The following is a 23,875-nucleotide window of genomic DNA, read 5'->3' as shown; positions in this document are numbered from 1 at the left end:
GACTTGTTGCCCAATTCCCCAGCATTCCTTTCAGCAGAGGCAGAGTTCAGCCGCTGTGTGTCATTACTACACAGAACAGACAGACTTGTGCTGGCACAACGCCCAATGTTTATGCCTTGACCAACGGCTCTTAGAATAAGACAAAAAACAAACTGGCTGCTCATTGTTACCTTGCTGTTGATCAGAGTTTGCTGTGTGCAAACTGGGTGTGGCATTACAACAGTGGTTGGGAGACTGGGCAAAGAAGTGGCTGGTGGAATATGGCGGAGGGAAGGTAAGGTTACACTTACCAGTGAACTCTATCGATGGATGAGAAACAATAACTGTGTTTGCCACTGAAATCCATGTATGGAAGTTGGAAGTAATCCGGTGGAGTTCACTTTGTTGCACAGGGAGGGAAGGTTACACTTTGGTAAGAAGAGTAAAGGTGTAGACTATTTTCTAAATGGGGAGAAAATTCAGAAATCAGAGGTGCAAAGGGGCTTGGGAGTCCTAGTTCAGGATTCCCTCAAGGTTAACTTACAGGTTGAGTCGGTAGTAAGGAAGGCAAATGCAATGTTAGCATTCATTTTGAGAGGACTAGAATATAAAAGCAAGGATGTACTGTTGAGATTTTATAAAGTGTTGATCAGACCGCATTTGGAATATTGTGAGCAATTTTGGGCCCTGTGTCTAAGGAAGGATGTGCTAGCCCTGGAGAGGGTCCAGAGGAGGTTCACAAAAATGATCCCAGGAATGAAAGGCTTAACTTATGAGGAGTGTTTGATGTCTCTGGGCCTGTACTCGATGGAGTTCAGAACGATGAGGGAGGGATCTCATTGAAACTTACTGGATACTGAAAGACCTGGATAGAGTGGATGTGGAGAGGATGTTTCCATTAGTAGGAGAGTCTCGGATCTGAGAGCTCAGCCTCAGAATAAAGGGACGTCCCTTTAAAACTGAGATGAAAATGAATTTCTTCAGCCAGAGGTGGTGAAGCTGTGGAATTTGTTGCCACAGAGGGCTGTGGAGGCCAAGTCATTGTGTGTATTTAAGGCAGAGATTGATAGGTTCTTGATTGGTAAGGGGGTTAAGGGTTACGGGGAGAAGGTGGAAGAAAGGGGTTAAAAAATGATTGAATGGTGGAGCAGACTCAATGGGCCAAATGACCTAATTCTGCTCCTATGGTCTTATGGTCTTTTGAATGCAATCACTATTTGTAAAGGACCTTGAGATTACAAAAGGTGGAAATTCTTTCTAGTGAGACATGGAAACTCCGATTGGACTGTGTCAATCCAGTGTAATGATGTGCAAACAGTTATACGACCATTCCTGCTACATCTGCATTGCAGCACACATCTGGCAGCCTCGGAGCCTTATTGCACCTACGTACATGGTGGATAATCAAAGCCAGTGTGCGCTGGCCATCTCTTTGTCTCTGGTCTCTCAGAATGCAACTGGGAATGCAGCATTGAGGAATTAACCCTTTGGAGAGCACACAAGAGAAGGAAAGTGATGCAACGGATGCAGAAAAGACAAAATGGCAGGAGAGGGTGGGACACCAGGGTGCCGTCTCATGGACGTGAATGGGAGTTAAAAAACGAATCTTGAAGTCGTGCCAAAAATCCTTGGGTAAAGGCACAAACCCTCCATTCGTGGTCCTCCTCCTGCTAATTCAACTCACTTCCTGATCAAACTGAAATATTCCCTCGATGCAGAGTTATAGAACAGAGGGACATGGAATAAAGTGTGGTGAAGGACAGTTAGATGGGTTTCTGTAAGGAAGAGGGATAGAGGCAAATGGTGAGGAACAGTAAAACGTGGCTGGGATCCCTCTCGTTGAGCAGGGTTGGTCAGCCTAACGTCTGCATCCTCTAAAGTGGGGGGTCCAGTAAAAGCTTCGGGATTAAGTAGTAACAGCAGTGTCTGAGGAGGCTTTCAGGATTCGGCCCATGGATTGGCGTATCAAACGAACAGAGGGATTGCCAGACACAAGTAGGCCAAGGTCCGTCCAGTTGGGCTGTTTGCCATCCTGCTCTCTCAAAAAAAAATCAGCTGGCTGGAATCCATAAGCAGCAAAGTAATACTTTGAATTATTCCACAAAGAAACTAAGTGCCATCCAACCGGGGAGATTAGTGTTCTTGCTGTCAATTCCAGCTGGTGCTTCATCTGCTTTTCAAATGTAATGAAGTAAATGTCACAGTGAATTAGATAGTGTGTCCACTGACTAACAACCAGGCTCGAAATAACGTCATTTGTAAACCTTCTGGTCGGACTCAGCAACAAGCAAAGAGGGAGGTCTCTCCCTGTCAATGTCACCGTCACTGCCTTTACCAGGGTGTTTATATTCTCAGCAATGAACAACTTTAATGTTCTTGGTTGTAGGAAGACACCCAGCACATGGTGGGGCTCAGAAGCAGGGGCGGCAGTTCTTTCTAACATGATATCGGCCCGTTGTCCATGTCAGTGCCAGTCCGGAGGCTGGAGGGAGCTGAAACCATTTTGTGGTAACACTGCCTGCTTCAATTAGAACCCTGAGTCACAACATGGGTGCTTCTCACAGCTGTGACACAGTAAGCACAATCCGAGCGCTCTCTAATACAAAGGCTAATTACAGCTCGGCAGAATGGTACCCAGTATCTGAGGGGTATCACGGAGATGGACCTTGGTTGCATTTGTCCTGGTAACAATGACAGGAGGAGCATGTCTGATCTGAAGTTACAAAAAGGAATTGATGAGAAGTTGACGGAGAACTCTTTTGTCGAGGAAATCAAATATTTTCACACCAAGGGTTAGGAGAATGGCAGAAGATCTCCAACCTGAAACATTAACTCCATTTCTCTTCCCACAGATGCCACCTGACCTGCTGAGTGCATCCAGTATCTTCTGTTTCTGCTTCGGGAAAATGTGGTTCGGAGCAGTGCAGCGATTCAAGAAAGCCTCTTCTACAGCACCTCCCAAACCCATGAACTCCACCACCAAGGAGATAAAGTGAAATGGGTGCATGGAAACACTGCCACCTCTTGGCTCCCTTCTATGTTGCACGTCATGTTTCCTTTGGAGCATCTTGTTGATCTTGTTGGTCCTTCTTTGCCACTGGATCTAAGTCGAGGGAACCCCCCCCCCCCCCCCGCTACCCTATAGCACTGTGGGAGCACCTTCACTGGAAGGACTTCCGCAGCTCTAGAAGGCTGTCACCGTCACCTTCTCAAGCGTATGGGCTCACGTCCCGAGAGTGAATATAAAGGGGATATATTTGCAGCTGAAACAGGGGATGAGGTTCAAGCAATACAGAGAGGAAGAGCATTGTAAAGAGTAACAAAACTAGTCATTGCCGTACAGCATGAAAACAGGCCCATGGCCTACTGGGTCCACATCACCACCCATCTACACTAATTCTACATTACTCCCATTCGCCCCGCATTTCCATCAACTTCCCCCTGATTCTACCACTCACCTACACACTAGAGGCAATTTACAGCAGACAATTAACCCACGAACCTGCATGCCTTTGGGATGTGGGAAGGAACTGAAGCGAACCAATAGAGCATGCAAACTCCATGCCAACAGTACCCAAGGTCAGGACTGAAGCTGGGTCTCTAACATTGCAAGGCAGCACTCAACAAGCTGTGTCACTATGCCAGAAAGGGCGGGAGGTGGGGGGGAGGGGTTTGTGGCTCAATTGGCCAATACTACAAGTCCTTGCACTCGTAAAGAGTAAGATTCTCCTAGTTGTATCTTAATACACCTTCCAAATGCCTATGCCTTGGAGAACTCCTCAAACACGCTGTGATGTTGCTAGTATGTTTGTCATACAATATGTTGGAAGGATGTTGCCTCTGGATACTGCCAAGTAACTGTGTGTTGCCAGCACTTCAAACTCATTCAGCCCAAGGAATAAGTGCAGCCACACTGTGACGCCTTATCCAACCTTTCAGAAATGTCTGTCATATCCAATGAGGCTCCACTCAGCTCCAAAGGAAATACAGAACCCACTTAATTAAGTGAGCCCTTAAAAAGGTCTTACACTCCCCTTCCCCCCACCCCCAGTAGAATATGAAAGAGGTGGTTGGGTGTAAGGAGATCTTTAGGAGACTGAGGCAAAACACTCGGAGCAAGTTCATGGTCAACTGTTGAAGGGTTCAGCTGCTGAAGGGAGAGTGATGAACGTTGGGGTTGACCACAGGTTGGAGATGGAGGTGTGCAAACCTCTCGCGGAGACGGTGTATGAGACAGTGATGGCCATGCAGAGACCTGACCACATGGAGGGGGCTCTTGAAACAGACATGCTGTCGAACCAGTAGCCAGTTAGATCAGTGAGCTCGGGGCCGAAGGGTGAACAGGGGTCGATGCAAACCGTGAAATGGTGGCAGAGTCTTTGAAGAGCTCAAATTCAGTGAAAGGCGGTGGCGACTTGTTGCAAGCTGCTCTCTACAGATCTACTCATTACCCTTATTATAATTGTTCTACACTTAAACTTAAATTCTATGTCACTTACTATTACACTTTATCCTGTACTATTATTGTTTTTACCTGTACTACCTCAATGCACTCTGTACTAACTCAATGTAACTGCACTGTGTAATGAATTGACCTGTACAATCAGTATGCAAGACAAGTTTTTCACTGTACCTCGGTACAAGTGACAATAATAAACCAATACCAATACCAATACCATTGTCAAGCCTGAATGGAACAAGACCAGATGGCAGGCGATTTGGAGACGACATGGCCCCAGAAACAAAGGAATAACACAGGGTGCTGCAGACAGAGAATGGAAGTGAGATGCTCCACTTCCCTCCATCTGATATTGATAATTGGTTCATTATGGTCACGTGTACTGAGGTGCAGTGAACAACTTTGTTTTGCATGCCATCCATACAGATCATTTCACCACAACAGTGCATTGAGGTAGTACAAAGGAAGAGCAATAACAGAATGCTGATAAAGTGTTACAGTTACAGATAAAGTACAGTGCAGGCAGACAGTATGGTGCAAGGGCTATGACGTGGTAGATTGTGAGGTCAAGAATCCAGCTTATCGTACTTGGAGTCTGTTCAGTAGTCTTATAACAGCGGGACAGAAGCTGTCCTTGAGCCTGGTGGTACATGTTTTCAGGCTTTTGTATCTTCTGCCCAAGGGGAGGGAGGAAAAGAGAAAATGTCCGGGGTAGGTGGGGTCTTTTATAATGTTGGCTGCTTTACCGAAGCAGTGAGAAGTGTAGGCAGAGTCCCTGGAGGGGAGGCTGGTTTCCGTGATGTGCTGATCTGTGTCCACAACTCTCTGCAGTTTCTTGCAGTCTCGGCCATAGTAGAATTAGAGGCATTGGTGAGCTTTCTTGGCCATGGCGTCTACGTGGTTGGACCACGATAGGTGATGTTTACACCTAGGAACTTGAAGTTCTCAACCATCTCCACCTCAGCACCATTGACGCAAACAGGACCATTGCACTGCCCCACTTTCTGAAGTCAGTGACCAGCTCTTTTGTTTTGCTGACATTGAGGGAAAAGTTTTTGTCATGACACCATGTCACTAGGCTCTCTATCTCCTTCCCGTACTCCAACTTCCTGTTATTTGAGATACGACCCACTGCAGTGGTGTCATCTGCAAACTTGTAGATGGAGTTAGAGCAGATCCTGACCATGCAGTTGAGAGTGTTTAGGAAGTAGAGTAGGGGGCTGAGGACGCAGCCTTGTGGGGCACCAATAGTGCCATGGCTCTGCTTAATGTTCATCAGAGCAGACAGGGCAATAACAATGTGAAGATTTTTATCCTCATGCCTAAGGCCTAAAGATGACATCAAATGATGTCAGCAGTGATAAGTACTGGAGCTAAACTAACTGAGGAAGTAAAGGAGATCAGAAGGAAATGATGCCTGAAGAAGGAACAAAAGAGAATTTTTATTGGCATATACCACAGTATTTAATTGGAAACATACAAAGCCACAGGAAAAGGATACTGCAGCTTGAAAGAGCAATGGTATCAGATGAAGATGACATGCAAGCTCCAAGCTTTTATTAACCAGGATTTATTCTTCATAATTCTTCTGATCTCTAGAGTGTTCATACTTCCTCTGGCAGTGGGGTCTTCTGGGATTCTTCTGACATTGTTTTACGAACTTCAGGGAAGGAATTCCAGTGAGAGACCTTCTCCAATGGATGAACAGTCCCAGAATCAGCCAGAGCCAACAGGTGGTTGGTGCAGAGTCTGGTGGCCTTGGCTAGGGCACTAGTTGGGTTGCTTCATTTGGCTTCTGTGGGTGTAAAGGATGGAGGGGTGAAATCAATTGAGTTAACACTGACCTCTCCTGCCCGAGTCAGTGGGAGTAAGCTACACTCTGTCTTGATCGAGTGCTAAGCCAGGCTCCACATTTATCATGGCCTTCTTGAACCACCTCAAGTCCTCCTAATAAAGGTCCTCCCACAGTACTTTTAGTTTATTGATTGGTTTATTATTGTCACATGTACTGAGATACAGTGAAAAACTTTTGTTTGTGATCATGTCATACATCAGTACTTTGCGGTAGTACAAAGAAAACAGAATGCAGAATATAGTGTAGCAGCTACAGGGAAAATACAGTGCAGGTAACCATATCAAGTGCAAGGGCTGGAGGGGTAGTTAGTTCCAGGCGTTAGACCCAGTGACAATGAAGGAATGGCATTATATTTCCAAGCCAGGACTGGTGAACAACTGGGAAAGGAACCTGTCAGTGGTGGCGTTCCCCTGTACCTGCTGCCCTTGTGCCTTTGAGGGTTTGTGGTTGTGGGCTTGGTAGGTTCTATTGGAGTAGCCTGTGTGAGTAACTGCAGTGTGTTTTGTAGATGGAGCACAGTGCAGCCTCTGTGTGCCAGTGGTGGAGGGAATGAATGTTTAAAGTTGCAGAGGGGTGCTAGTGAAACAAACAGTTTTGTCTTTGATGGTGTCAGGCTTCTTGAGTGTTGTTGGGTCTGCCCTCATCCAGGCAAGTGGAGAGTGTTCCATTGCGCTACTGACTTGTGCCTTGTAGACATTAGAAAGACTTTGGGTGTCAGGAGATAACAGGAGGACTGTTTTGAGGAGGGAACAAAGTAATTTATCTAGATTTTCAAAAGGCCGTCAATAAGGTTGCCCACAACCTTCCAATGAATAAGGTCTGAGAATGTGTAGTGAGGGGACAAGTAGCAGAATGGACTGTCAGCTGACGACAGGACGAAGCAGAGATATGGGTGTACAGAGCACTGCATACAGTGGAAGAAGGTGTCCCACGAGGATCATTGTACATGTTTTAGATTAATGATTTAGAATCTGGAATCAGAAACCCAGTTTCTAAATTTGTGGATGATTCCAAATTGGAGCCACTGTCAATACCGAGGAGAACTGCAACAAATTACGGGAGGACAACAAAATGGGCAAATAATGTTCAACAAAGATAACTGAGAAATGGTACATTTAATAGGAAAATCAGGAAGGTCACCCATTCCCTGGATGTCGTGGGCCCAAGAGGGGTGGAAGAACAAAGGGACTTTGGAGTACAAATACAACAATCTCTAAAAAGTTGTGTCACAGATTAGCAAATCCATAAAAAAATCAAATCACGCACTGGGATTTATTTCCAGAGGGAGGGAACTGGAAAGCTGCAAAGTGATGTTAAACCTGTATCAAACCTTAGTTAGAACACACTGGAGTACTGAGCTCAATTCTGCTCAGTGTATCGTACCAAGGATAGAAATGCTCTGGAGAGAATGTGGAGATGATCCACAACGATGATAACTAGAAGTTCAAGAGTATACGTATCAGGGGAGGATGAAGAGGGTGACTTTCATATCTCTTGGTATAAATAGCTGAGGGGGGGGGAACCTCAGCTAAATGTCTTTTTCATATTTTCCTGGGAAATAACAAACAAACCTGAATCTGTTCCATCCAATAACAATCAATTTTAAGTCCAAATTATCACAATGCTGCATCAGATGTTCTCAGTTCTTTAAGTTGCTTCATCACCTGCCACAACATAACTTCCTGACTCTTGAGCTCAATGCCTCAACTAATAAAGGCAAGCATGATATGCTTTCTTTACCACCTTATCAACCTGTGTAGCAATCTTCATGGAGTTATGAACTTGGACCCCAAGATCCCTCTGCTCATCAACACTGTTAGGGGTCTTGCCACTAACAGTGTACTGTCTCTTTATATTTGATCTCCCAAGGTGCAACACTTAACATTTGGCCACGTTGAACTCCATCTGCCATTTCTCTGCCCATATCTGCAACTGATCCATATCCCACTGTATCCTTTGCCAGTCTTCTACACTATCCACACCACCGGCAATCTTCGTATTCTCTGCAAACTTACTAACCCACCCACGTACATTTTCATCCAGTTTATTTATATATATCACAAACAACAGAGGTCCCAGTATGGATCCCTGCAGAACACCACTAGTCACAGACCTCCAGCTAGAATAAGTCCCATCAACTACTACCTTCTGTTTTCTACGGGCAATTCTGAATCCAAATGGCCAATTCACCATGGATCCCAAGCATCTTAATCTTCTGGATGAACTTCCCATGAGGGACCTTGTCAAAAACCTTATTAAAATCCATGTAGACAACATCACGGCTCTAACTTCATCGATCACCTTCGTCACCTCCTCGAAAAACTCAATCAAATTGGTAAGACACGACTTGCCCCGCACAAAGCCATGCTGACTGTCCCTAATTAGGACATGACTTCCCAACTGCTCTTAAATCCTATCCCTAAGAATCCTCTCCAGTAACTTCCCAACCACCAACATGAGATTTACTAGTCTATAGTTTCCAAGATTATCCCTGTTTTCTTTCTTGAGTAATACTTGCCAGTCCTCAGGGACCTCTCCTGTGACTAGAGAGGACACAAAGATATTTGTCAAGGCCCCAGCAATCTCATCTCTTGCCTCTCTCAATAACCTGGCATATATCCCATCAGGCCCTGGGGACTTATCCACCTTAATGTTCTTTAAGAGACCCAACACTACCTCCTTGTTGTTGGTGATTTATACCATAAGTTTGTTTAATATGGAATACAGCCCCTTCTGGGTGTTAATTGTTAGCTAAAATGAGTGCTAGCTTTCCTTCTACATCTCAGACCCAACCAATTCAATACATGAGATGCTGGCAAAGGGTACTGTTCAATATCTATAGCTTGTTAATGGCCACCTTATAATCCCTGCCGTTGTATCTTTGACTACCACAGTGATGGGTGTCACCTAATCACTTTGTTCCATTCCCACCAACAAACTCATTCAGCTCTTACTGCTTGACCTTCAGCATGACTGCAGTAAATGAGCTTGGCACATGGCTTGATGTGTATGTGAGCTCAGTGCCCTTCAATACCTGTGTATGGTCCCTCCTATAAGTAGTCCTCTAGAGTGGAGCTAATCTACAGGACTAATGGGAAAATTTTCAACATATGTCAGCTAAACTCCAGAGTCATCCCAACCACAGGAGTTGAGCTCCAGATCACAAACTACGTTTGCAGGAGATTCACGTCTTCGTCAACTCAGGAACTGGAGCAGACGAGGGGATGAACCTTACACTCAATGCCCGCAAGACAGAAGTCCCATACCAACCTACCTCCACTACACAACCCCACCCTCTTACAGTAAAAGTTGACAACAAGACCCTGGAAAACACATCTTAGGAGCCATCTCTCAGTGAAGACATTGATGATGAAATTACATCATCATCTCAGAGTATTTGGCAGACTCCATCATTTGTGATGTCCCACCAAGAGACTCCAAATAGTTTGGGCCTGTATTCCTTGGAGTTTAGAAGAACGGGGAGTGGCATTCAAACATATAAGATCCTAAGGGGGCTTGACAGGGTAGATGCTAAGATAGTTTCAGTTGTGGGAGACTCATGAACAAGGGGACATTATTACAAGATAAGAGCTGGTCATTTGAAACAGAGGTGAGTAGAAATTTCTTCTCATAGCCGGTGGTGAATCTCTGGAATTCTCTGCCCCTGTGGGTGGTGGAAGCTGGATCATTAGAAGTATTTAAAGTGGTGCTGGATAAATATTTGATAGCTCGAGGAATAGAGAGGTTTGGAGAAATTGCACAGAAGAGGAGTTAAGGCCAGCATAAATCAGCCATGATGATATTGAATGGTGGGGCAGGTTTGAAGCCCCTGGTGACCTATCCTGGTGCTATTCCCTTGCATTTTTGCGTACTTAAAGATCAAGACCTCAGATATGGTACAAAACTTGGGGCTCCATATGCTTCAGAGACATGGGCAATGTATAGCAGACACCTCAAGCCAATGAAAAAATACCATCAAAGCTATCCACAGAAAATCCTAGTGGAAGGATCAGCAAACCAATGTTAATGCCCTCTCCCAGGTCAACATCCCAGCACTGAGTCCCTGGTTACATTTGGTTGAGGCCATGAAATATGCCCAACACCAGACTCCCTAAACAGACACTATTCCGAGCTCTGTCACAGATACGAGGCAGACAGAGGTAAAATTCAAGGATGGTCTCAAAGATTCCCAGCAAAAGTGCGGCATCCCCACTGATTCCTGGGAATCTCTCGCACATGATCGTTGAAAGTGGAGAAGGAGCACTTGGGATGGGATTGCAAACCTTCAGTCCACGTACCCCCTGAGTAAATGGTGGGCGGCATGTGGACATGGTCAGGCACCTCCTACCCCACCTGTAGAAGAGTCTGTGGTTCCTGCACTGGCCTCATGCACTACCTCAGAACCCAGAAAACCAGAGTGGAAGCAAGTCACCCTCAATCCCAAAGCACTGCCTCAGAATAGGAAAAAGATGAATCCTTCAGTGTATTGGTCGAGAATATATTTTTCTAAAATATGGTGAGGATGTTTTCATTTTAAAAGCATATATACAATCCATCTCCATGAGCTAATCTATTCCAGCACAGTAGACTTGTAGTTAACTTGAGTATTTGTCCATTGTGGAAGATTGTACATTTCATTTGATCTTCGGTATTCAAGGTTTCACCAGAATTCATTCTCAAGTTCAATGTGTTTACATAGAACATAGAACATAGAAGATTAGAGCACAGTACAGGCCCTTCAGCCCACGATGTTGTGCCGACATTTTATCCTGCTCTAAGATCTATCTAACCCTTCCCTCCCACATGAGATGACACTTTATATAGCACAGAAACAGGACCTTCAACCTACTGAGTCCATACCAAACATCAGCCACCCATTTACGCTAATTCCATTTTTTTATTCTCCCCATATTCCCATCAACTTCCCCCAGATTCAATCACTCACCTACACTGGAGGCAATTTTCAGTGGCCAATTAACCTACTAACCCGGACATCTTTGGGATGTGGGAGGAAACCAGAACACTGGAGGAAACCCACGTGATCACAGGGAGAACATACAAACTCCACACAGACAGCACCGGAGGTCAGGATTGAACCTGGGTCCCTGGTGCTGTGAGGCAGCAACTGTACTAGCTATGTTACTGTATTGCCCACAAAACTAATTATAACCTTGCCCACAATGGAGCAGTTGTCAAATTCACACCAATGCCTTGGTTATTAACCTGTACTTTAAACTGGAAATCACTTTATTTTGTATCCTCTACTCCAGTAGTGTAGATGCTACTGAAAGTGGCCTCCTCTCTTTACTCGTCCACTTCAGTATTCTGTAGCCTCCTCGCCACTGCAAATCTTGGTTTCCATTGAGAAACTGTTTGACCTTCAGTTCTGCACATTGCATACTGAGGCTAGCAGCCCTTGATTACTATTATTAAAGCATCCTCTTGTTCTGACTGACACACTTGTGTCGCAAGGTATCCACCAAACCACTGTAACTTTTCTCACCATACTTGCCTTTCACACTTATATCACTCACGTGACTCGGGTGTACGTCAATGTTTTTGTCATTGCTTCATTTGCCTCAATATTGTGTTACTAACACCCTGGGCCCACTGCAATCCAATGCCATTTCTAGAAGCAATTTCCATTGAAGTAGCTATCATGTATGCCTGTTCAAATATTCAGATTTTTGTGTTTAATTGCTTAGGGTTGATGCTTTTTTAAATTGGCTCATACGTTGAATATACAGTGGCTTGACAGATTCTTTAGGTGATCTCTCCTGTCCTCTGGTTACAGGCTGCAAACTTAAAACTTTCCACCATCTCTGATTGCCATGTCTCAGTCTGGACTGGGCTGGAACAGGCTGGACTGGCCTGGATCAGGCTGGATCAGACTGGATCAGACTGGAACAGACTGGAACAGTCTGGAGGAGTAGATCAGATGCTGTCTGCATCAGGCTAGCTCGGGATGGACTCAACTGGGTCATTCAGGAGACCCCCTCCATATTGACGTTCCCAAAAGCCCGGTGTATTAGTTGGAGGAGAACAGAGTTAAAGTCAGGAGTTGTGTTTCGACTTAAAATCATTCAAATGAGCTCATCCATAGATTTCTGTGAGCAGTTTTGACATGAACAAACATTTATTTTAAAAAAACTTCAGGGTTTTAATGTGAAAAGGAAACCAACAGGTGCTCAGGATGACTCAACGAGCTCTCCCGACCCACAGGCGAACCAGTCACGATTGATTGCAGTGAAGAATGCTCCGGGAAGGGAAAAATCTCTGATTTTATTATATAATCCTAAAATGAAGTATCCAGGACATGTAGCCTGCTTATTCCACTGGGACCTGTCTGATGAGTGTACCCTAGTTAGATTTCACGCTGTGGGTTCCTCTGCCACAAAAGCAGAAGCTCATTTTACAATGAATGAAAAGAGGAAACCCTCACCTCCATCCTTACTCCTGCAGTCCACCTGCTAGTTAAAACACAGTCGTACACCCAGTGCCCCACGGTTAAATGAGCTGTCGTCATTGCCGCAGTCAAGTCAAGTCAAGTTTATTGTCATGTGCATAAGTACAGTGAGGCACAGGTACAATGAAAAGCTTGCTTGCAGCAGCATCACGGACATATTGGTTCAGACAACACACAGAATATAAATTATACATAAATTATACAAGACAGCGTAGAGAGAGAAGAAAGAAGACTGTGTAAAACAAGATCTTTGTCCAAAAAAAAGACACAATCAGAGACAAGTCCATTGCAGTGCAAGAAATGGTCTGTAGTGTTCTGTTGCTGAGGTAGGGTGAGGGTTGTGCAGGTCGGTTCAAGGACTTGATGGTTGTAGGAAGGTAGCTCTTCCTGAACCTCGTGGTGTGGGACTTCAGGCTTCTGTTCCACCTACCTGACCATAGCAGCGAAAAGAGGGCATGGCCCAGATGGTGGGGATCCTTGGTGATAGATGCCATCTTCTAGAGGCGGACCCTTCTTTAGATGCTGTCGGTGGGGAGGGCTGTGCCCGTGATGGACTGGGCTATGTCCACTACTCTCTGTAGCATCTTGTGCTCCTGTGCATTGGAACTGGTGCCACCCAAACACATGGTCAACATGGTAAAATTTAATTGGCATTTTACCTTCAAAGGTATATTGTTTCATTTGCCTCACCCATCAAGCTGCTAGGGCAAGAAAGGTAAAGGGGAAGACTTGCAATTCTACATTGCCATCTCACCTTTAACAACCTCACAATGCCCTGCACTACTGTACAGCCAGTGGAGAATGCTTGAAGTTCAACTTCAAGTTAGTTGTCATAGGCACACATACCCAGGGTATAATTGCCATGAAAATTAGCTTTTTGCAGCAGCAGCACAGGACATTACAAACATGAAAAACATAAATTACCTAAACTTGAATTAACATAAATTATACATAACTTAGATGACAAAATAAACAAAAATAAACATAACAGCATTAGTGCAAGTTGAGGGAAATATAGTCCGAGGTAGTTTCAGGGTTTTCCGGGTTGGTTCAAGAACCTGATGGCAGTGGGGAAGAAGCTGTTGTTGAACCTTGAGGTGTGGGTCTTCATGCTCCTGGACCTCCTGTCTGTTGACAGCAACGAGAACAGGGTGTGGCGCAGGTGGTGGGGGTCCCTGATGATGGATGTCGCCTTCCTGAGATGTTGCATCTGGCATTGCTGTGAAACAAATCAGCAGATTGTGCATTGTTGGATCCAGCATCAAGATAAAGACCTGCAAGTGCCGATGCAAGATTAAGGGTGGGATAGAATAGTATAGGTAAAGTGAAATGTGATTCTTCCAAGGCTGGGCCTAGGAAATTGTGTCAGGGTCAGGAAGTGCTGATTGATTCTGATGATTGGCACACTTGGAGCTGGAAGTGGTTGCCAATGCAGTTTATTGGATTGGAGGGGAGGGTGGGAGGGAGCCAGGCTGGGAATGGAGCCAATGGCCCCTGACTCCCCAACGTATGGTGGGAGCTTCCACATGCCCAGTCCTAGAGATGCAACACAGCCTGACCATGTCGATGAAATGGAGGGGGTTATGGAATCACAGAAGGAGGCCAGTTGGCCCATCAGTCCATGCTAACCAAAGGCAGACTTCAGGTTTATCCTGCTTCCCAGTACTTTGCCTTGCAGGCAGGGGCTCTTAAAGAGTTCATCTGGGCACCGTTTAGGTGTTTCTGCATCTACCACTCATTCAGGCAGTGAGTCCAGACCCCACTACTTGTGTTTCGTCACTTTCAATCATGACCTCCCTGCTGTTGTATGCCACACCTTAGCCAACAAAGGCCAGCTCCCAATGTGTCTTCTTAACCACTGTTTCCACCTGCCCTCTTCCATCAGGTACCTGTGGATGTGCTGCCCAAGATCCCTCTGTTCCTCTACACTTGGATTCCTACCAGTTATACCACATTCCCATCCCGGCCCTAACCCAGTGTGTTACCTCATTCTTCTCCAGATTCCTATTGCCACTTCAGTGCCCACCTGACCAGTCCATTGATGTCTTCCAGCAGTCAACAACTTTCTTCTTCACTGTCAATTACCCGGCCAGTGTTGGCACCATTGGCAGACTTCTTAATCATGGCCCATACACGTCATCAAATCATTTATGCATACTACATAAAACAAGGAGTGTGTGTTGTGCTTTGTGGAACCCCACTGCACTAAACCCTTGGGTCACTAAAACCCTTTGCATTCTCCCACTGAGTCAATTTAATCCTACTTGCCATTTTCATAAGGAGTCCATGGGTATTTAGTTTCCTGATCATTGGGACATTGCAAAGTACCTTGCTAAATCCATATAGCCTACAACAAATGCACTACCTTCATCATTAACTCCTTACAAAATTCGTTCAAGGTAGTCAGACGTAACTTGTCCATGTGCAGTCCAAGAGAGGTGGTGGTGCCATGCAGTTAGGATTGAGAACGTACAGATGAACGCCGACACAGTGTGTGTGAGCCAATGTCGGTGAAGTGAAATTAAAATCGATTGAGCTCCTTTGCAGTCCCACAGCAGCCTGACATGCATGGATTCATGGTGCCTGGCTGATTGTGTACAGTTTTAGTTAACCTGTCATAGGAAAGACGTCGTTATGCCGGAAAGAGTGCAAAGATGGTTTACGAGAACATTGCCTGGACTCAAGGGCCTGAGTAAAAGGGAGAGGTTGGGCAGGCTAGGAGCATAAGAGACTGAAGGGTGACTTTATAGAGGTGTATAAGATCATGACAGCCATAGATAGAGTGAATGCACTCAGTCTTTTCCCCAGGGAAAGGGAATCAAAATCTAGAGAGCATAGGTTTAAGGTGAGGGGGGAAAGATTCAAACGGGACCCAAGGGGCAACTTCTTCACGCCGAGGGTGGTCCATATATGGAATGAGCTGCCAGAGGAAGTGGTTGAGGCAGGTACAATAACAACATTTAAAAGACAGGTACATGGATAGGAAAGGTTTAGAGAGCTATGGGCCAAATGTGGGCAAATGGGACTAGCTTAGATAGGAATCTTGGTCGGCATGGATGAGTTGAGCTGAAGGACCTGTTTCCATGCTATGACTCACAGACCTGGAACCTGGCCCTGAACATTGTTCAGTAGTCACTGCACTGTGAAGTCAGGAGGAGGGGTGACAGTCATTTCGTTCCTTGCTGCCGTCTTGAGATGGTAACAGCCCCACCGCAGGCAAGAAGAGGAACAATTACTGGCACTGGTAATTACTTGTTCCATGTCTTCAACCCAAGGATGCTCCATGGAATAATGGAAAAAGCAATAAACAGAAATAAAAATTACTGTCACTTAAGATTTAATGCAGCAGTTCCTTACACTCACTCAACTTGGGATGAGAATAATAACAAGTATTTCAGGAGGAAGGGAAATCCAGTGTAACAGGAATGATTGCAGCCTTATTTAGGAAAGTTTGAGCTCTAGCAGCCTTGCCTTGCTGAAGTTACCTCCTGATGCCTCATCATGTTCACACAGAGAGCTTCCTCCAGCGCTTTTACTGTGGGGATTTAAAGCTCAATTCAAATGCTAGTTGTTTGTTTATTTAAATTTACCATCTAAGTTCATGAGGCAAATAGAGAGGGTAAATAATTATTCTGGGCATGGGGCTTCAAGCAAAGGAACAAATTAGCTGCTGTGTCAAAAGACCTCAGATCCCAAACACTGGAACTTCAAGCACCAGTTCCTTCTTCCAATGTATATGTATGTCAATATGTTGTGTTTAAAGGTTTCCTTCGGAAAGGGGGACAGTGACTGAACATATGCACTGAAGGACTCGAGGGCTAGCTCGTGATCCTGCAGTTTAGTGCAGACTGGGATTTACTCTGGGTGGAACAACAAAGTAACCAGGCTTTTATAATCATTCAGATGTGAATGATGACAATGTTCCTCCCAGTTGCCTTTCCCTCAGCGCGGAGGATGTGCAGTTTATGGCATTTTGGCATGTTGGGAAGTGAGAGGACAAGGGGCAGCAGTGAACAATCAGTCAATAAAACCAGGGCACTGTCTGGTTGCACACAAAGGTCTCTTTCTACTCTCTCTTCCTCTCCACCGCTCCATTAATGACTTTGATGTTATTGGGCTGGACAGAAGCTGGTCTCTGCAAATTATTTTCATTGCTGTTACATATTCGTGGCCAGCTAAATGTAGGGCAGTGAGAGGCCATGGACTAAAGTCTCCCTGCTCACTGGTGCTGACTCTGCCCACCATAAAATGCCACAGAATCTTTGTTCCACCACTCACAAAGATCTAGTGCAAATGAGGAAAGCTTTTCACTTTAAACCAATTTGCCAATTTTAAACCAATTTGCCAATTTAGCTAAACCCCGTCCTTCCAAATACCCATCTCTTCACTCAGTTCCCATCATACACTGACAGAAGCAGACCCACAGACATGACAATGCTTGCCTTCCGTTGGAGAAGCCAAGAACCGGGAACTGTTCGTTGGTACAAATGGACAGGCACATTGGACAGGAGCAGGAGTAGGCCGGCAGATGCCACAGCCTGCGTTGCCAGTCTGGTTGCATCTGATTGCTCCACTCACACCACCCCCCCCCCCCCTTCACCCTGGTTGTCTCGTCTCTCCACTCTCAGTCCTGGTGCAGGTTCTCAACCTGAAACATCGACAAATCCTTTCCCTCCGTAGACGCTGCCTGACCCACTGATTTCCTCCGGCAGATTGTTTGTTGCATCTGATCAAGTCAAGTTGAGTTTATTGTCATAAGCACAAGTACAGTAAGGTTCAGGTACAATGAAAAACTTGCTTGCAGCAGCATCACAGGCACATAGATTCAGACAACACACAGAGCATAAATTATACATAAATTATACAAAGAAGTAAAGAAAAAAGAGACTGTAAAAGAAGACATTAGTGCAAAAGAAGACACAATCAGAGACAAGTCCATGGTGGTGCAAGAGGTGGTCCATAGCATTCTGTTGCTGAAGTAGGGTTACGGTCGTGCAGATCAGTTCAAGAACCTGATGGTTGTAGGAAAGTAGTGGTTACTGAACCTGGTGGTGTGGAACTTCAGGCTTCTCTACCTCCTGCCTGACCATAGAAGCAAGAAGAGAGCATGGCCCGGATGGTGGGATCCTTGGTGGTAGATGCCGTCTTCTAAAGGCAGCATCTCCTGTAGATGCTGTCACCTCATCTCCACAGTCCCGCCAACCCTGGTGACCTTTCACCCCCTTGATTAACAAGAATCTGTCTGCCTTAAAAAATATTCAAAGATTCTGCTTCCACCACCTTATTTGGAAGAGTTTCAAAGATTCACGACACTCAGGGGAAGAAAAAAAATGCCTCTTCCTTAAATAGGCAACCCCTTATTTTTAAACCATCGCCTCTAGTACTAGCTTCTCCTAGAATGGGAAGCCTCATCTCCACATCCCACATCCATCCTGTCTAAATCCCTCAGGATCTTACATATTTCAATCAAGACCCCATACACTGCTCAGCTCCAGCAGATACAGTCTAGCCTGTTCAACTTTTCCTCATAAGGCACAAAGGAATTGCAGCCTGTCTTTAGGAGGTGACCTGATTTCAGCAGGTATGTGAGGACAGGTGCTGAGGATACTGAAGTATTGAAGGCCGTACAGCCTGGAGCCTGTAAGATTTTCCACAGAGTCAGCTGGGCCAAAGGGCTCACCCATAAGTAGGGAAGAAGCTGTTCTTGAGTCTGATCGCCTAGGCTTTCTAGATCCTGGATCTTCTCCCAGAAGATAGGAAAGAGAAAGGGGAACAGCCAGGGTGGCAGGCATCCTTGATGATACTATCAGCCTTCCTGAAGCAATGCACCGTTAATGATAAAGAGGGGGAAATGAAACATGAGCGTAAACTAGTGAGAAATAAAACAGACCAGAAAAGGACAATTAAGGTTAATTGTGGGTTCCTTACAGATGGGAGAGTTTGCAATGGGAAATAAAGACATGGCAGAGGAATTGTACAAATATTTTGCATCTGTTCTCATAGAAGGTGAAACAAAATCCCTCTCAGAAATACTGGAAGACCAAGGGTCTAGTGCAAATGAGGAAATTAAAGTCATCAGTAAAAGAAAGAAATATCATAAGAGAGGTTAATGAGACTGGAAACTGATATACTGTATCTGATAGACCTGGTGTTCCTGCAAGATGGTGCCGGAGCGTGGCGACTTGTTGCAAGCTGCTCTCTGTAGATCTACTCATTATTTTACAATAATCATTCTACCTCAATGCACTGTGCAATGAATTGATCTGTACGAACAGTATGCAAGACAAGATTTTCACTGTACCTCGGTACAAATGACAATAATAAACCAATACCAATATCAATGCCAGAAGCATCTCAGAATTGTGAAAGTGTGGCTTTAGAGATAGTGAATGCTCTGGTATCATCGTTCAGATCTCGATAGATCCCAGAATTGTTCCAGTGCATTGTAGCAAATGTAAGCCCACTCTTAAATAAAGGAGGGAGAGAGAGAATAGAATTCTAATAACCTCACGCCAGCATAAAATGTTGGAATCTATAATAATGAATCTGATAACAAGACACTTAGAAAATAATATGATTGAACAGAATAGACATTGATTTAAGAAAGGGAAATGATCTTTTCGAGTATTCGGGAATATCTGGTAGAGCAGATGAGAGGGGATCCAGTGTATATGGGATATCTGAATTTTCAGAGGCTTTTAATAGGGTCCCCCACGGGATGTCAGTGAACCAGGTTGGAGAACTTGGAATGTGGGTAATATAACAGCATGGTTGGAAAGTTGGTTAGCGGGGATAATTAATGGATCCTGCTCAGGCTGTGTCAAATGGGGTACTATAGAGATCAGTGCTTGGACCCCAGCTGTTCGCAATCTGTAACTGACAGGACCAAATGGAAGGTGCCCATGTTTGTTGATGACATGTGGTAATGTGAGAACATAAAGAAGCTTCAAGAGGATTCAACCAAGCTGAGTGAGTGGGTAGTAACATGGTGGGTGGAGAACAATAGGGAAAATTGTGAGGTTATCCATGGAAGCGGGAAATACAGAAATACTGAGCTTCTTTTTAAACAGGGATTGGGAAATGTATTGTTGAAAGGAAACTGGATGTCCTTGCACATAAGGCACTGAAAGTTAACATGCAGGCGCAGTAGGTATTTGGAAGGCAAATGACGTGTTGGCCTTTATTGCTAGAGCGTTTGAGTCAAGTGCATTGATGCCTTACTTGCAAATAAAGTCAAAGTTGAGTTTATTGTCATCTGCACATACATAAATGCACAGGTGCAATGAAAAACTTACTTGCAGCAGCATCACAGGCATATAGCATCATAGAAGCAGCATTCACAAGAAAAATATAAATTAAACACAATTTTATATAATATGTAAAATTGTGTTGAATTTATTTATATATGTAATTTAATTAATTTATGCATATAATTATATAGGGCATTGGTGAGACCACACCTGGAGTACTGTGTACAGTTTTGGTGCCTTTACCTATGAAAGGATATTCTTGCTATCAAAAGTGTGTGGTGAAGAGTCATTCAAAACAGGGATGGATAAATTCATGGATATTAAGTTAATCGGAGGATCGGAGGATAGAGCGGGAAAGTGGTATTGATGTAGAAGATCAGCCATGATCTTGGTGAATGGTGAAGCAGACGGCAGGGCTGGGATTGCCTACTCTTATTTCTTATGGTCTTGTGTAAGATGGCGTAATAGATAGATAAGGGCTTCACTCTTATTGGTAGGAAACCTTCATGTTATCTGGGGTCTTAGGTGGCTCGACAAAACCTGAAAACTGACACACTATGGTCCAAACCTAGGCACTAATATTTGTACTTATAGTTTGCAATCCTGCGAGATCAGTCTCTGGAACCACAGAATTAATGATTAGCTTCATCTCCTGATGGAAACGCAAACTACACACATTGAAGGAGTCCATCCTCCAGCTCTCTGACTACTTATGTTCATCATGGGGTGCAAGCAATAAGGAGAGATTGAGTTGCCTGGGACTATACTCACTGGAATTCAGAAGAACGAGATGGGATCTTGTAGGAACATATAAAATTATGAAAGGGATAGATAAGAAGCAGGAAAATTGTTTCCACTGGTAGGTGAGACCAGAACTAAGGGATGCATCCTCAAGATTCAGGGGAATAGATTTAGGACGGAGATGAGGAGGAATTGCTTTTCCCAGAGAGTAGTGAATTTGTAAAAGTCTCTGCCCAGGGAAGCAGTAGAGGCTAACTCATTAAATACATTTAAGACACAGTCAGATAGACTTTTGCATAGTAGGGGAATTAAGGGTTACGGGGAAAAGGCAGGTGGGTGGAGCAGAGTCCATGGCCAGTTCAGCCATGATCTTATTGAATGGCAGAGCAGGTTCAGCGAGCCAGATGGCCTACTCCTGCTCACATTTATTGTGTTCTAATGTTTTTAAATTCTTCCCTAGACCACACACACACACACACACACACACACACACACACAAACTGTTATGAACCAGCAACAAAAAAAACTCACTGAGTCATGTATAAGTGTTAGAAACTATTTTATTAATAACTACTTATGATAATAAGAACAATAGAAGTAATAATGTTAGAATGTTGGAAGCAAAAATGTTAGATATTAAACATTAACCCCCAAAACTAAACTCAAAGTGTGTGTGTGGCAAATTCCCAAACTCTAAGTCCGGGAATAGTTCTCAAAGTTCAGTTCAGAAGCCATAAGATGAAACGTGAGCAAAGGCTTTTGCAAAACCACCGTTGACTGAGGAGTAAATGTAGAGAGAGAATAGAGACATTACAAGATCCAAATGTTCCACGATGGAACCCATACGACACCTCAGTCACTGATGATCTCCACTGCTTTGTTCCAAAGTATCTGCCACCCCGAAAGGCATTCAAGACGTGGCTGTCCACACAAATGCCTGTTTCCCACTACAGGTTAATGACAAAGTGGACTCCACTAGATTATTCCAAAAATCCATACGTGGATTGTAGTGACAGACGCAGTTATTGTTTTTCATCCACCGATACAGAGACAAGCAGCCAGGTGTCTCTCTCTCCCCTCTCTCTCCTTCTTCTGACTCCGACTGAAACAAACGTCAGCACATCGTTATCTCCTGTTGTTGTTGTAATGACGCCACACACACACAAACACGCACATACACACACACACACACACACACACACACACACACACACACTACTGTATTATGTTTTAAAGGGACATTCCCCAAATAGTAACCTAATCCGTAACACACACACACCCACACACCCACACACCCACACACACACACCCACACACACACACACACACACACACACACCCACTCACTCACACCTGTACAGGTGATAAGAACACAAGGACAGGAGGAGGCTAATCAGCCCCTCAAACCTGTTGTACAATAAGATTAGCTCTGAAGTTATCAGTATCTCAGTCATATTTCCAGTGTTGATATTCCTTCCAACTCCTTCTCATCTTTTTTTATGTTTCCTTGTTGTGTAGAATTTGGTCAATTAGCCCATTGAGGCTATGCTGGTTTTCAGAGCATTCCCATCAACCCCATTCCCCCACTGATTGTCTTGTAACCCATCCTCTCTCACATGTCCATTAACTTCCCAAATTCTCTCACTAGACACCTACACACTGCAGGCAATATACAGCAGCCAATAACCCAGCAACCCGCATGTCTTTGGGAAGTGGGAAGGAAACTGGAACACCTGGAGGAAACACACATGGTCACAGGGAGAACGTACAAACTCCACACAGGCAGCACCGGAGGTCAGGATAGAACCCGGGTCCCTGGAGCTGTGAGATAACAGCTCTGCCAGTGCTGCGCCACTGTGCCACCCTTTCATATGCCTTAATCAGTAAACTTACATAGAAATTTATCCCTGATCTGTAACAGGGATATAGCAGCAGCAGTGGGAACATCTCCGATTCTGAAGTGCAGCTTCGTTGAAGTCACTGGAACCAAGTTCTGGAATGGAGTGCAATATGAAGTCTTTCCTGATTTCACTTTTAACACAACGTCACCTTGTTCCGGATGCTGGAGAAACTTGCTGAGGTTTGGTGCCCAGACCGTGTGCATGGGACAGAACCTCTTCACTGAAGAACACAGAGGGGAAAGGGAACTTAAGTGGTAAGGAAATCCAAGCAGTAAGTTCTGGAGAAGCTCAGCAGGTCGGGCAGAATCTGTGGAGAGGGAAACAGAGTCAATGTTTCAAGGCGATGGGCTTTTTATCAGAAATGGGAAGCAACAGAAAATGTGGTTTAAGTTACAGAGAAAGGGGAGGGGTGGAGAGAGCAAAGGGAATGTCTGTGAGAGTGCGGAGAGACCGAGAGAGACTGGACGACACAATAGGTGGTGGTGCTGGTTGGGAGAGGGTGAAGATCTGCTAATCACAGCTGCTGAACCACTGATTTATGTTGATAACATGGGGCTTTTCTAGGGAGCTGTGTTTTTATATTGATAATGATGAAGTATCTTCTGCCTAATCAGTGGATCCCTATCCTACCCACATGCCGTCATAAAGAAACGTGGGTGGTAGAGCTGGAAGGGGAGGTGGAAATGCATTAACTCCTCTGTACATATCAACTGTATGGATAGTAGATGGTAATCCCAAAGAGCCTGGCCTCAAAGTGGTCTGTAGAACATTTGCTGGCTCCCTTAAAGATATGGGAGCAGCAGGCAGCATACAACTGAGCCAGCCTTACTTCCAGGCATTGTCTCTCTCTCTCTGGGCAACACTACACTCTGTCGGAATGAAGTGCGCGTGGATTTTAAAACTGAAGGGTGGAACTGATAGGATTTACCTGCCGCCAGGTTTTCCTGACAGGGGCTATTGTTGCCTGGCATTGGAGTTGCAGTGAGACATTCCCCGTGGAAATTCCGGTTGCAGGGGCAAATCCAGGGAAGTGTCCGACATGACAGCTTCCTGATTTCGCAGCCTCCAGCCCAGGTGCCTCCGTGGTCAGAAGATGGGAACAAGGATCTGGCCCTTTGAGCCCGCTGGTTGGTCATTGGTAATGGGTTTATTATTGTCACATGTACTGAGATACAGAGAAAAGCTTTTGTTTTACATGCCATCCATACAGATCATTCCATACAT

Source organism: Pristis pectinata, chromosome 3 (assembly GCF_009764475.1).
Source record: "Pristis pectinata isolate sPriPec2 chromosome 3, sPriPec2.1.pri, whole genome shotgun sequence".
Taxonomy (NCBI): Eukaryota; Metazoa; Chordata; class Chondrichthyes; order Rhinopristiformes; family Pristidae; genus Pristis; species Pristis pectinata.
This window is presented reverse-complemented; position numbering follows the sequence as displayed.